The sequence below is a fragment of the Dipodomys ordii genome, unplaced genomic scaffold (assembly GCF_000151885.1).
Source record: "Dipodomys ordii isolate 6190 unplaced genomic scaffold, Dord_2.0 Scaffold5, whole genome shotgun sequence".
Classification (NCBI taxonomy): Eukaryota; Metazoa; Chordata; class Mammalia; order Rodentia; family Heteromyidae; genus Dipodomys; species Dipodomys ordii.
The window spans coordinates 5336800-5350918 of NW_012267221.1; positions in this window are offsets into that span (position 1 = coordinate 5336800).

Below are 14119 nucleotides of genomic sequence, written 5' to 3' on the forward strand. Positions count from 1 at the left end.
AGTTTACAGATGAAGAGTGAATTATTAGTTTTCTTATTTGTAGCTATAGTTTTGGATTTGCTAAAAAGAGATTGTAAATAACCCTGTAGGAGCATACAGGAACCTGCCTATGAAAGTTACCTCAGAGAACCAGAGAAAACCTGAAGTGATAGAGTTATGTAGCAGGCCAGTTCTTTAACAGAAGAGATGAGCCAAATCCTTCAGGACCCACCAGACAAGTCATTTCTTTTTTTTTTTTTTCCATTGTGGTAGTGCCTGAACTCTGGGACTGGGCACTGTCCATCAGTACTTCAGCTCAAAGCAAGCATTCTACCACTTGAGCCACAGCACCACTCCTGTCTTTTTCTGCTTATGTGGTGCTGAGGAATCAAACCCAAGGCCTCATGCATGCAAGGCAAGCACTCTACCACTGAGCCACCTTCCTAGCCCAAGCCATTTCCCAAATAGGGTAGAATCAATGAGAAGTAGGCAAAGGCTGTAAGGACTACTGTCTACTTGTGTCTCTATGGGAAACACAGAGGAGGACAATGTGTATTTTTCTCCCTGGAGTCCTAGGACATACCTCCCTCTGGCTATATTAAGTGAAAGTGTCCAGCACTCTGAAATCCCCAAAATTCCAGCTTCTTATTGCAAGAAAGCTGATGGTGTGTCAGAGTTTCTGAATTAGCCACATGTATAAAGTAACCCCACCACCTTTGAACCCTTTCAATACTTTCAAAAATAACATTGTAATTATCAAACAAAAGCACATTTACATAAATGCAACAGAAAGATAAGCATAATAGAAGTAAGAATTTAGGATACAGATCCTGACCATATCTTTCAACTCTGACCAAATAGTTCCACAATTTTTTCAACTATGTTTCAATTGAAGAGTTATTTTTATTATCCAGTACAAATGAAATGCTATCAGATATTTTATATAAAGAGATGGATATGCATGAAGATGTATATAAATTACTTGCTCATAATAAATAAACATATGTAAATATGATACACCTATGCCAACCTGACATAAATATTTCATTGATTGCTGTTATGAGCCTTGAAGTTGGAGGTTTGAACTCCTGTGTGTTGCCTTTGAGCTACCTCTCAACTCACACAGAATTCTTGCATTAAATTGTATGCAGGTTTCTTCATAGAGCTATAATGGTCACATCTACACAATATGTGCAGCATAGACAAAGAGCTTCTTTTCCTTTTGAATTAAAATTTCAGAAATACTAATCCATCTTTAAAAGCAAAAGCATGGATCAAAGGACACAATAAGATATTCATTAGCACTAAGCAATGAAAAACCTGTTGTAATTACAAGTTGTCTTAGTGGGCATGCTTGAGCTTTAAAGTCATGACTCCACCACAGCTGTGTCTGACAAGCAGCCAGATCCTACCCAGAGCCTTCCAACATCTCATAAGGGTTATACAAGTTAGATTCTGAGATGCACTTTTAAAAGACCACATGTGTAATTAAGTCAGAAAGCATCGGTCTTTGCCATCCTACTATATCTTCACTGATGTAGCATTGGAATCGAGTATTATTTTAGATATTTAATACAGATGAGCTCATTTAGCCTTCATAGAAAACCTGTAAATTAAAAACCACTATAATCCCTGGGTTTGAGTTTGCAGTAGAGAAGAACTGAAGATAAGTTAAGCAGGTTACCTAAAGGCAACATCTAAAACTTCAGTACTGGCAGTGCTAGGACTAAAACCTATGTACATAATCACTTACCATACTCCCTTCCACTTGAGCATTTGACCCTCCTGGTAGCATTCTATTTCCAGTAATCATGGGATGGATCAGTTTCCCCATGCTCATTGACCCTATAATACAACATCTTGTCTTATAGTTACTTTCTTTTTTGTTTGTTTGTTTGTTTTATTTTTTATTGTGAAAATACTGTACAGAGGGGTTACAATTACATGGGCCACATAATGAGTGCATTTCTTATCAAGCATTGTACCCTCCTCCTTTGTTTCCCCTTCCCATCCCATCCTTCCCCCCCTCCGACTCCCCTCCCAACCCTCCCCCTCCCACCAAAGTTGTAAAGTTCATTTTCGACATAACGACTTGTACATCTCATTGTTGCCATGGGTCCACCTGTATCCCTATTTAAATGATTTCTTTTTTCCCTTCCCCTCCACAAATTATACCGACATCAAATACAGTGAAAGCAGGGGTTATACTGTGGGGGAGGGACATACAAAGCAACAAAGAAATAATCTTATAAATGTGTTAGAAACAATCGCATAAAAGAAAAAAAACCATTTGAATACATATCTTAGGGTTCATTTCCTTAACATCAACTTATCTAACCTTTTCTGCTTGACTCAGACATATATATATATAGTTATTTTCTTTAAAGGACGATTGCTTTATGGGCCAGAGGTGTCCATCAGTGATATGAGCTTCAGATGTATTGAGACCCTGGGTTTGGTCCCCAGCTTCACAGAAGCACACACACACACACACACACACACACGGATGAATGTATGCACTTAGAGGAAAAGTTAAAATATGATTGATTTATACTTATTCTTTACTAACTACATCCTAGTGGTAGGATATGAACACATAAATCTACTCAAGGTTTTTACTCTGATTCAACATAGAACTTTAAATGTAAATTGACCAATCAATTGAAATTTAACAACAGACACCTGACCTTGTTATGCACTTTGGATGGTTACAAATAGGGTTAGAAGCACATTGAATGAGTTGCTGGATGTAACATGGAAATGTTTTACTAGAGCAAATTTCCAAAGGAAGCTATAACTCTCTCAAGCTTATTTTTCATTAATCATGTCCTCCATGTTCTATCAGCTACCTTCTTAGATGTCTAGCTCCTAAAATGAATCTATCTTCTCAGTTGTATTATTGTGTCTAGACCTTAAACTCTGGTCACAATTATTGACCCTAATTGGTAGGCTCAGCAGACTCAGCAGAGAGGCTAAGGGTTGAATAGGCAATAAGAACAAAACTAGGTTCTTTCCGCACAACAACTGTGTGAATGAAAAGGGTGGGAAAGGTCAGCCTGCTGCTGCCCATACTGAATCTACTCTGGAAGAAAGGCCTTGGGCCTGGCATATCTCCCAGAAAACACAGTTGAAAAGAAATCTTACTAGGCAAAATTTCCTCTTTGGATTTTTGTCAAATTATATAGATTTTACAGAAAAACACACAAAGAGAAAAAACAACCTACCCTATACTCGGTGGGCCAAAATGAAATGCTGCTTAGACCATGGTGCCTGCCTTGTGGACTTGTCTGAGGACCCCTGGCACTGTCTTTGCTCTGCTGAGAACTTTCTCTACTGCAGACCTTAGCAACTCCTTCCAGGATCCTAGGAAGGTTTGGCGGTCATGGTTCTAGGGCATTCTGTACCTACCAAAACAAGAACAAGGACAGGAGCAGGGCCCTCCAGATTTGAATAAACAGAAAAGAGGCTCTCAATGGGTATGATGGAAAAGCATCACACCCAGTGATTCTTTTGGAGTTGCAAAATTATGAGACATAGGATTTCACTGAAGATCAAAACTAGGAGAAATTTCCCTGGGAAATTTCTAATTTTTGCCAACAGGGATTCATGGCTTGGATTTAGATGGAAGTAGAAAAGTAAACACTTAATGGATTCCAAGATTTTGAATTAACATCACTTAAAGTCTGCACAATTTGACTTCGAAAAAATCCTTCCTTCTTGCCTGCCTGCCTGCCTACTTGCCTTCCTTCCTTCCTTCCTTCCTTTCCTCCTTCCTTCTTCCTTCCTTCCTTCCTTTCTTTCTTTCCTTCTTCCTTTCTTTTGTGCTCTTACTGGTTTGTTTGTTTTTTTCCACTCAGGTCTGGTACTCTACCTTTGAGCCATACCTCTACTTCCAGCTTTTTTTCTGGTTAGCTAGAGATAAGAAGCTCTTGGATCTTTCTGTTTGGGCTGTCTCTGAATCACAACCCTCAGATCTCACTCTGAGTACTCACACCCTCTGAGTAGCTAAGATTATAGACAAGAACTGCAGGTTTCTGACTGATTTCTGAATGAAAATTATAAATGGCTTTCCCTTCTGCTCAGAAGGGTTCTAGGACTAAAAGATGGTTTGCTGTAGCCTGTGGCGCAATATTTTAAGATAACCCAGAACTTTTTATCAAACAACCTGCTTAAATGATCAAATTGAAAATAAGATTGTTTAATAATAATGTTTGGGTACATAGAAAAAAAACTTTGAAGATAATGCCTCATACCAATGGCAGGTGTTAATTAAAAAAAAAAAAAAACCAAGGTCTTGCTACATTGTCCAGGCAGGCTTCAAACTCATGGATCAAGTGACACTCTTCAGCCTCTCTCCTAGCTTGAACCATAGGTGTAGTCCACTGTATTAGGAGATTCCCATCCACCCTTAATCAAGTTCATCAAACATCTGCAATAGAAAAACATGATTGAAAGCTCCATAAAGTGTTGGAGAAAATTTGAATAGGACCAAAACTCAAGGGACATTTGTGAATACTTTTTTATAATGAAGTGGAATTTTTTTAATGAAGTACTTATACAAATACATACAGAGTTACCAAATCATTTCCAAAACTACACTTCTATTAAAAAAAACTAGGCACTCAGTATACTTTGTAATTTATTTGGCTGGTCTGTCTTTATAGCTGGGAAGGTATATCAGCATTTTTCTCAGACAGATTCCCTTCACCACTTTCTCAAACATTGAGAAGTTTAAGGAAGGGGCATTCAACTCTGAAAGGCCAAGTGTTGTATTAAAATCTATAATCCCAGCACTTGGGAGCCTGAGGCAGAAGAATTTTGTATTTGAGGCCAGCCTTGGTTATATAGCGAGGCTGTTTGAGAAACAAAAACAAAACAGAAACACATTGTTACTTTGGACTATTTTAAAACGCTTTATTATTCTACAATATTGTTAACAAATCTAATGAGCATGTTATAGAAAATACTCTTCATCTTCATTAACACTATTAACTATAACATAAATAACAAATTGCAGAATGTACTTTTTAGTTGCTTGTGTAGTGCTTGAATAAAAATGGTTGCTATATTTTTAAGATAAAGGAATTTTCTGTAAGTATTGGAAACTAGTGAATTATTTCCTCTAAAACTACTTCTTCTTCTTCTAAGAATTCTATAACACAGGTGCCACCAGAACCTTTTTTAGCCAACTGAGACTAGAACTCTAATAAATTAGAGAAAGGTGTGTTTCTAAGCTGTGCAGTGAGACTACTATCCTAAACCGTCTTTATTTCAGCAGATGTGCTTCACCTGTCAAAATGATAAAATCTAGCAAGCTTTTACCTCACCTAAAAACCTCAGCTATTGAGCTTTTAGACAGATCACGGAGAGTTTATTCTCCAATGGCACAGAACCAAATGTTAACCAGATGAGTGTTGCCACATTATTTAAGGTATACCAGCTGGGCTTTTCTTTCCTGGGAAAAATAGACTGAATAGCCATCCCTTTCTCCTATGTCTGTTCCCAAGGCCCTGTTGCCACAGGTTGTTAATAGTGCCCAAGACTGCACTCCCTGAGTGCTACTGTCAGGTAGTACTACAGACAGCTGCTGAACAGGAGTGTTGCTTGTCACGGAAGACAGTTATACAGCTCTATGTTCCACCAAGTTGCTTTCTCATCCAAGGACACTTCCTCACTCTCTGCTTATAGAAGATGTCCCAGGACCATCCTGTACTTTCCTTGCCCCAAACTAGATTCAACCACTGATAAGATACACTGGCCCTTTGCAGTGAAAAATAGCACTTGGAAAACAAGGTGGAGTAAAGTAGAGGATTGGGAGCATGGGCCACGCTCACTTGGAATGAAAAGAATTCTGTGACACAAAAGTGACCAGAGTCTGAGGATGAAAGGAATGGCAGAAAGGAGAACCCACAGGGAGATAGTGGAGACCCAGTTACAGAAAAGCAGTCACAGCAGAAACAATGTGGCAAGGAATGTGAAACCTCACTCTACCTTCCCATGAACCTTTCCTCTAAAGCTTAGCTCCCACCCCCTTTCACCTTATGTAATCAAATACCTAGTATTATTCCAATAGGACTGGCCCCTCTATTTCCTTCTTACTACCACTCTAGTTAAGGAAAGTCTTCCTAGAACAAGAAGATATACTTTGAATCCTATATTCACCTAAAAAAAGCATTAGCGTTGACTAGTCTTTTTTTTTTTTTTTTGGGTCAGGTCGTGGGGCCTGAACTCTGGGCCTGGGCACTGTCCCTCAGCTCTTCAGCTCAAGGCTAGCGCTCTACCACTTGAGCCACAGCGCCACTTCCGGCATTTTTTGTTTTTGCTTATGTGGTGCTGAGGAATCGAACCCAGGGCCTCAGGCATGCAAGGCAAGCACTCTACCACTGAGCCACCTTCCCAGCCCGTGTTGATTAGTCTTGCTACACATATAAGGCCATAGTTTACCATAGTAATCAAGTTTCCTTACTTCAAGTGCCAAAATTCTACACATCGTGTCTTGAGCAGTTAATTTAATTGTTTCTCAACCAAGACCCAATTTTCCATCTTAAAGAAGCTGCAAGACATCATCAACTGAATGGACTCAGTAAATGGAGATGGGAATGGTGAGCAAATACAGTAATAATATTCAACGTACATATGCAAAAATGGAGCCAGGTAACTTGAGGAGATGGGTGGAGCGGATGAGGGGAGACTGATGAAGATGAGTTATACTCATAAATTGACATGTTGATTGAAATCCCTTCGGACGACTATTTAGAGATAATTTTTTAAATAAGATTTTAAGAAAAGATAGAAGAATACAGACACTGGTGGCTCCCTCCTGTAATCCTACTCAGGAGGCTGAGGCCTGAGGATTGCAGTTCGAAACCAGCCCAGGCAGGAAAGTACATGAGACTCTTATTCTAATAAACTACTACAGAAAAAAGCTGGAAGTAGTGCTATGGCTCAAATGGTAGAGTGCTAGCCTTGAGCAAAAGAAGCACCCAGGCCCTGAGTTCAAGCCCCAGGACCAGCAAAAAATAAAAAAAAAAAAGGATACAAGAGATTGAAATTTCTATACATTTCAAACCCAGATGAGTAAATTAAATGATCGTGAAATTCATGAATAAATAAGGCAACATGTCTCTTCCAAAAACTGATAATGCTAAAATGAAGTACTTAAAGTGAGATGAAGAGGAAGAAAGCTCAATAAATCAATGACAAGTATGGTAATGAAATAAAGAAACTGATATTGAAAGACTTGAATGAATTCAAAGGATTCAAACAAACAATAAGAAAATATAAACATCTGTATGAAATAAATGCAAATGCAGGATATGAAAAGGGAATTCAACAAAGATATGGAAATCCTGAAAAAAATTAAACTTAAATTGTAGAAGTGCTCAAATGAACAATCAAAAGCCTAGGTAATAGAACAGAAGAAGGTGAAAATAGAGTATCAAAGGCTGGAGATAAAGCAGAGAAATCAAATCAAATAAAGACATTGAAAACATACTGAAAAGATACCAAGAGGACTTATAAGATCTCTTGGACTCTATGAAGAGTTCAAAACTACGAATTTTTTTTTTTTGGGTCCGGTCATGGGGCCTGAACTCTGGACCTGGGCGCTGTCCCTCAGCTCTTCAGCTCAAGGCTAGCACTCTACCACTTGAGCCACAGCGCCACTTCCGGCTTTTTTCATTTTGCTTATGTGGTGCTGAGGAATCGAACCCAGGGCCTCAGGCATGCAAGGCAAGCGCTCTACCACTGAGCCACCTTCCCAGCCCCAAAACTACGAATTTTGAGGAGAGACAGAAAGAAAAAATAAAAACTAAAGCCAGTGAGAACTATTCAATAAAATAATCAACTCTGTGAAAGAGAGGTTTATCAATGACAGAAGCTTACAGAATTCCAAACAGAAAAACTCAGAGAATAAACACCCCAGTCATATAGTTAAAAACACAAAATATATAGAATAAAGAATATTGAAAGCTGCAAATGAGAGGAAACAAGTAACTTACAATGGTAAGTCCATTAAAATAAAAGCAGGTTTCTTGACACAGACACTAAATGCAAAAAGGACATGGAAAGATAATTCAAGCCCTGACAAAAAACAGTATTTGAGCATTAGGTATGCTCATTGCTCTAAAGCATTTACAGGTCCCAGGCCTCTCCATAAACTAACCCATGTAATAAATGCATGTATATATACATAAATGTGTGAAGGCATCCTTTAGTATCCATGGAGAATTAATTCCAGGACTTCTTAAGGAACCTGTTCATCTCTATGTTACCTATGATACTTAATAAAACATAAGTACTATGTAAATAATCGTTATTCTATATGTTTAAGAAATAATAATGGAGGTCTGGGAATGTGGTTTAGTGGTAGAGTGCTTGCTTAGCATGCATGAAGCCTTGGATTCAATTTCCCAGTACCACATAAACAGAAAAAGTGGGAAGTAGTGCTATGGCTCAAGTGGTAGAATGCTAGCCTTGAGCAAAAGAAGCTCAGGACAGCACCCAGGCCCTGAGTTCAAGCCTCAGGACAGAAGAAAAAAATAATAATGAGAAAATGTCTGGGACTGGTGCTGTACTGCACAGAACTTGTCTAGCATGCATGGGGCCCTGGGTTTGCTCTCCAGTCTGTGAAATAATAAAGTTTGCCCATGCCCAGTACAAACACAGTTTTTCCCATATTTTAATCTATAATTGGTTGAACATCACAGATGTATTTCTTTATGTATGTAAGTGAAAAGCCATGTATTCAAAGTATCTCAAATTCCAATCTACCTTCACAGGCTTCTCTATTTTTACCCCTTCCATATTTATTACTATCTTCCTCAACAGTGAAGAACCTGGTGCTCACTGAAATATATTACTCCTTTGATCAGTTCCCCTCTAGAAAATTATTCTCTCATAAGCCATCTCCACGCTCTCCTTTTATGCATGCTGCCTTCACTGCACGTAGGCTATCAGTATTCTTGACCAGGATGCTTTCCCCATCCCACATCTGACCCATGCTTCCTGATGCCATTCCCTTACTTCCCCCTTCTCTGAAGTCCATAGCCACATTGAAGAACACAGATACCTAAACATAGTCAGGGCAGGACAGAAGAAGTCAATTCTGGATAAGAAGACAACAGTGCCCACTTCAAAAATTTGCTATCAGCCTGGTGCGGGTGGCTCACACTTGTAATCCTAGCTACTCAGGAGGCTGAGATCTGAGGATAGCAATTCAAAGCTAGCCCAGACAAGAAAGTCTGTGAGACTTATCTCCAATAAGCCACTCAGAAAACCAGAAGTGCCACTGTGGCTTAAGTGGTAGAGTGCTAGTCTTAAGCTGAAGAGCTGAGGGACAGGACCCAGGTCGAGAGTTCAAGGCCCATGACCAACCAAAAGAAAAAATTGCTGTCAAACTATTCATGGTGATTCATGCCTGTAATCTTAGCATCTTGGAAGTTGGGGTAAGAGCATTAGGCCAGCCTAGTCTACATTTTTTTAAGAAACCATTGCTCAGAGGCAAAATAAATAAATAAGAATGCATTACTATTTTGATATTATTCACCATTTTCCTTTTCCTTTGGGGAGAAAACAGCTTTTTAAACTATTCATGGTTTGAGTGGGGATAACCCCATCTTTAGCTTCAGGGAAAGCAGAGTAATTTACCATTTTATTTTCTTTTTTTTTGCAATGCTAAGGTTGGATTCAGGATATCACAGAAATGCTAGATCAGTGCTTTACCAGTGAGATACATCTTCAGTACATAATCTTGGACATCCTTGACCACTGTCTTTCGTTCAAGAATGGGCCTATGAAGTCAGATACCTGTAACTCATGCCTACAATCTCAACTGCTCAGCAGGCTGAGACCTAGAGGATCTCAGTTTGAAGCAGTGCTGACAGAAAAGTTTGAGAAACTCTATCTCCAAAATAACCAAGAAAAAGCCCAACTGGAGGTGTGGCTCAAGTGGTAGAGTACCAACTGAGCAAGCAAACTGAGTTATAGCTAAGCCATCAGTTTAAACCCCAGTACAAATGGGGGTTGGAGAATGAAACTATGTTCTAAGAAAAGCCTTACCTGGAATTGCCAAAAGGGTAATTGTGATATAGAATCTCTCTATGTAAGTTTTACCAAGACTGGAATGACTGATAATCCTTTGTTACCAAACAAAACTAATTTAAAGGAAAGCAAATCTGTTGAAGTGGAAGATTCAGTGTATCACCGTGGAAGCATTTTGATACAAACATGCTTCCTGAAGTAAGGCCAAGTCATTGGCTTATTTCTCCTTTTTGCTTGAGTCACTTTGAGATAGGGTTTTGATACTTACACAAAAAATATTCTAACTCACACAGTGGACCTTAGATAACTCTTATATTCCCTTCTTAGCTGGGAGAGATGTATGCACAATAATTCTTAGCCTTGCATAGTGGGATGAAGCAAATAATAACTTGTATTTTAAACAAGGACTTCATGGAAAAAAATGGAAGGTCCAGTAATTGTTTTTTTTTAATGTGTGTATGGTGATGTATTTTTAAATTCCATGCCAAGCTTAGTTTGCTTCCTTTCTACATCTGAGAAATGGTGACAACAATACTAAAACTTTCAAATGACTCCGCCCGAAGATCAGGCACGGAATTATTAGCACATGTTTTAGGGCAGCTTCAATTCCTCAGGAGACACAGCTAAGTGTATTCTTTATCTTTTCTTTCCTGTACTTTTCTTATACTCATCTTCTAGCTTGCAGCCAATAAAAAGCACTGTAATTAAACACTTGGACATATGGCATGTATCACTTTTTAGAAAGCATACTTATAAAGAAAAAGGCTTTGAAGCCACAGCTGTGCTTCTCAAGAAAGTTGTTCCAAAAGGAAGTCAGGAGCCTCAAATGAGCAAGATGGTGTCTCAGTCCAAACAGTGATTTGCTTCTCTGTGTTTATTTTAGTCATCTGTCTGACACTGGGATGGAGTTCACTCTCCCTGACGTGCACAGCAACAACTTGCCTGGGGTCAGCAAAGCCAGGCGAGACCAAGACAGGCTGAGTCAGCAGGACTCAAGGGAAGTGTGACATAAAGCATTTGCTCAGAGGGTGCATGTCACATTGTCTCTTTAACTCAGAACCGGGGAGTGGAGCTTGCTTTCTTTTGTCTTTTTCCCTTCATGACCACAGATGTCTTCCTTCGTTTGCCTCATGATTTCTGATGCCCTCCTGCCCCATCCACATCAGCCCCAAGGTGTGGGAGGAGCCACATCATCACTCTTGAGCTTGCCACTCACTTGCCAGCAGGAAAGATTGAAAAGCCACAATCCTGTCATCTCTTCTTCAAGTAGTAGCTATTCCATTTGAAGGGGCTACAAAGAGTGGTTTTCCTCAGAATATGAGCACATGTGGATGGATTTAAGTTTGTTAAAAAAAAAAAAGATCAGACTGTAAAGATGACAATGATATTCCCAGTTTTGAGGACAAATGTGATCTCATCCTATTAAAAACATGTTGGAGAGCAAAACACAGTCTTATTTTTTGTCAGGCTAAAGCTGACAGCTGCACAACTCTGCGTCTGGCTAACTACACAAGGACAGGCTGTAAGAGCTGGAGGTAGGTGCAGAGGCTCTGACCAGTCAGCACTTTCAAGATCTGACAAATAGAAAGTGAAGCTATGTAAAATCACTGCCAATTCATTTTAATTGAATAACTTTAATAGCTAATATAAGATCATCTTTTTGATTGTTTCTTTGATTTTTGGAGAGTCTCCCTATGAAATCCAGATTGGCCTTAAACTCAGGATCCTTTTGCTTCAGCTTGTATTATAGGTATGTGCCATCACATATGGCCTTAGATTATCTTTCAAAGGCAGTCTATTCCTTTTTTTTTGAGACTGCAAGTCCATAGCTCAAGCCCAAGAAACCTTCTCCTACCTCAGATGGTGGGAAGCTTCATGGCTCAATCCCTCACTTTCAGAGTGACCTGTCTACAGAATAATTTGACGTTATGTCTCAGTGACATCTTTGGTCTTCTATGAAGAAAGAAAGGCTCACTTTTGTTCTTATATAATCAATCACCTAAGAGACTCTGCATCCTAAACTTGCTGGGTTATGTGTTTGCTCCTTGACCTCTGTATTTGTTCCAGGCCTTATTATTTCTTACTTGAATGACTGCAAAATCACATAACTAACATCCTCTCCCAAGCATCTTACTAAAGGAATGATCTTTCTATTCTGTTTTCTATAGTGTCCTTCTTTCGCTTCAATTTTATCAGTGATTCCAAGTTGCCTACAAAGCATTGCAGAACAGGTTTTTTGGTTTTGGGTTTTTTTTTTTTTCAGTCATAAGGCTTGAACTTGGAGCCTGGGTACTGTCCCTGAGCTCTTTCTGCTCAGGGCTAACGCACTACCATTTTGAACCACAACACCACTTCTGGTCTTCTTGTGGTTAATTGGAGATAAGAGTCTCATGGACTTTCTTGCCTTGGCTGGCTTTTTTTTTAATTGTAAAGATGCTGTACAGAGGGGTTACAGTTACATGAGTAAGGTAATAAGTACATATCTTGTCAAACCTTGTTACACTCCTTTGTTTTTCTCCCACTATCCCTTCCCTCCCTCCTTCCTTCTTCCCTCCCCTGAAGTTGTAAAGTTCATTTCCCACATAGTGTCTTGTGAGTATCATTGTTGCAATGGGTCATCCTTTGTCCTTGTTTCAGCCTTTGTTATTTATTCCACTTTCCTTCCCCAGATAAATCAGATAAATGTATGTACAAGATGCAGAGTATGAGAATCAAAGACAGTGATTGCCAGGGAAAACAATGAAAAAAAGAAAAATGAAATAAAATAAGAAGAAAGAACTAGATACAGTACATTGGCCACAGCAAGGCCAACAACAACAACAACAAAAGACCTGTTGTTTGCATATCTTGGAGTTCATTTCAATTAGCATCATTGTTTAGGGTCAAATGTACATAGCTATTGAGCTATTATCATTCTCTGCCAGGACTATCTTTGGCATATATTAAGTATTGCAAATGAGAGAAACTATATTCCACCTTACCCCAGTTAGAATGGCCATTATCAAGAAAACAAATAACAGATACTGGTGGGGATGTGGCCAAAAGAGAAAGCTACTACACTGTTGGTGGAAATGTAAGCTGGTTCAACCACACTGGAAAGCAGTATATATATACAAAGCTAAACATAGAACACCCCTATGATCTAGCAATCCCACTCCTGGGCATTTATCCCAGTGATCATAAACAAGGTCACACTAAAGCTACCAGCACAACCATGTTCATTGCAACATTATTTAGCATAGCTAAGATATGGAACCAACTCAGATACCCTTCAATAGATGAATGGATCAAGAGAATGTGGTATATATACACAATAGAATTTTATGCTTTTATCAGAAAGAATGATATCGCCCCTTTTGTAAGGAAATGGAAAGATATAGTGAAAAAAAGCATATTAAGTGAAGAAAGCCTTGGCTGGCTTTGAACCTGGATCCTCAGATCTCAGCCACCTGAGTAGCTAGGATTATGGTTGTAAGCCACCAGTGCTGGCTCAGAACAATCTTTTATATATGGCCCTGCTATTCATTTTTGTCTCAACTCTCACTATATCCCCACTTCTATTGCTTACTTGCCCATGTGGGCCTTTAAACCTACTGTGCCAGTCAGTTGTAGCTGACTAAATAACTGCTGCTGCTGACATTTTGAAGCAGACCACAGATGCCAATGCCTCTGGGACATCTTTCCTGATTTCCCATCCACTTTCAGGAAAGGGCCATTCCCTATTTGCCTCCAGTGCATTCTTCTGTCAGAGAGCCATTGGACTACTATCTTTTGCTTATCTGCTTATAGTTGGCACTCAATTGTTGAATGAATGAATAAGCAATATGAAACACAGAAAATTGTGATTATATAATCAATAGTCTAATTAATTAGTTGTGTTTGGCTAGCAAAGGCAATGCCCAACATTAGAACACCATGCAAATCTACTCATCTTAGGTTATGCTATTAGAATCTTTTTTGGGGGGGGTCTGATTGTGGGGCCTGAACTCTGGACCTGGGCACTTTCCCTTAGCTCTTCAGCTCAAGGCTAGTGCTCTACCACTTGAGCCACAGCGCCACTTCTGGCTTTTTTCTTTTTGCTTATGTGGTGCTGAGGAAT